Raw genomic sequence first — 2,168 nt, forward strand, 5'->3', positions numbered from 1 at the left:
GTCCTGCGGCTGGGTGGGATATAGGGCCAATGAGCGTTGAGCAGTGTGCGATGAGCAATGAGCAATGAGCAGTGAGCAGCCCCTCCCTAAACAAAGTGAAGCGCAGGACGGGGTCCGGTGGATGGGAGGCAAGGAAACGCGGGGGGTTGCCACGTGCGCTACCGCCGCCGCCGCAGGCAGCACCCCTGCGGCGGCGGCAGCGGCAGCAAGCCGTGGACCCAAACGCCGTGCCGCCGCCGCCGCAGGCAGCACCCCTGCGACGGCGGCGGCAGCAAGCCGTGGACCGAAACTCCGTGCCGCCGAGTCCCGTGGCTGTGGCCGTGGGCTTCTGGCAGGAAACTACGGCCGCAGCTCGGCAGCACGGGGGCGTCGCAGCGTGCCGCCGCCGCCGCCGCGCTGCCCCCCGGGCACGGCGGCGGCGGCAGCAAGCTTGGGCCCAAACGCCGTGCCGCCGAGTCCCGTGGCTGCGACCGTAGACCGTGGGCCGGAAACTGCGGCCGCAGCTCGGCGGCACGTGGTTCTGGTCAAATCGCCAAGCGTGCAGCAGCGCCGAACCACGCTTCCCGGCCTCGGCGCATGCCTTCAGGGGCCCCCTATCGCTGGGCACACCCCTCCAACACCGAACATGCGCCCGGGGGGGAGGGCGGCCCGGGCTGCCCAGGCCAAAGTGGGCCGCCCTCGAGCAAGAGGCGGCCGGGCTGTGTGCTGAATGAATGAATGAACCGCTCATACCAACCGCTCATTGCATGGTCACGCAGCAGCAGTGGGTAATTCAATTTACATGTAAAAATCTCGCTGCATTGATTGCCATGCTTTGTTGTTGTAAAGACCAGCAGCCGCCCTGCCCCCCGGTAGCGGTCGGCAGGCGTCAGAAGAGCAATTTGCCAGTTGAAGTGCAAGAAGCGTGCAGCCCCACCCAGCTGAATCTTAGCGGTTCCTTACAACAATTGAGTATATATGGGGGCTATGAAATTATCGGTTGAACAGGAAGATCACATCAATTGGCATGAACTCCGCGGAAAAGCCGCCACCTTTCTTGCATCAGCGGCAGCGGCCGTCATTTTCAGGTGAGGTCGCAGGCAACCTTGAGGGTGCCCAGGACGGCTCCGGCCACGGGGTTCAGCACGCCAGCCCAAATGGCACCAACCTCAATGCCGGAGCAGGTCCAGCTCTCTTTGGGCGGATCTTCGTCGCACGACACAGTCATGTCAATGTACGAGCTCAGTGCGCTCTGACCACCTTCCCCCGGGACCCATGTCGCCTTGCTCCACCCCTGTTTTATTGCTTTCTCTGCTTTCGCCCGGTTCCCGTCCCGTTTCGGCGGGGAGTCTATGTTGCAAGCTAGTTCTTGCTTTACCAGACTTTAAGCCCACACACTGGGGTGCAAGGCACCACAATGCGTGTGCAAGTGATCATGGGCGGGGTGGGTGTGAGCGTGGTGCCCCAGCCTTTACAGCTGTGCGCGGGCGAGCGCAGGATTCGGGTGGACGGCACGGCCGGGTGAGGGGTGGGTCATGACCAGGGTGGGGAGGTGCAGCGTGCCTCAAGTGGTGCAGGCCGCCCTCACTTGCGCGCCTCGCCAAAATATGGGTCGGGCGCGGTGGAGTCCACCAGCATGCTGACGGCCACAAAGGCGTCGGCTGGTGCAGCGCCGCCCATCAAGCCGGCCTGCCGACATGGGCATGGAGGAAGCGCGAGGGGCGGGGGGAGCACGGCCGCGAAAGGCTGCCCCATATGGCGCCATCCAAGCCGGCCTCGTGCGCATGCACACTGGAAGCCCCCCCCCCCTGTTGTATGCATGTTGGGGCCAATGCGATACCCCAACACAGTACACCGCCACAGCAGCTGCCCCCAGCGGCCGCACCTCCACTTGGATGGTGCCGGCCTCCGTGCCGATGGCGAGGCGCTGGGGCGGGAACAGGCTGGCGACGTAGGTCCCGGGGCCGTTGACGAGGGACAGGACGGGGAAGGAGGCGGTACCGTGTCTTTCGCCGTTGATGGTCCCGCCAGGCCCGAGGATGTGTACCCTCACATCGGTGCCGGTGCCGTCGGTCACATCGATGCCGGAGCCGATGTAGGAGATGTGGACCTGCAGGGAGACCAGCTGGAAGTGTGGACCAGCTGGACCTGGGACCTGGCGATGGGCAGAGAGGCAGGCAGGGGGTCCG

Source organism: Chlorella variabilis (genome assembly GCF_000147415.1).
Source record: "Chlorella variabilis unplaced genomic scaffold CHLNCscaffold_30, whole genome shotgun sequence".
In the NCBI taxonomy this organism is placed as follows: Eukaryota; Viridiplantae; Chlorophyta; class Trebouxiophyceae; order Chlorellales; family Chlorellaceae; genus Chlorella; species Chlorella variabilis.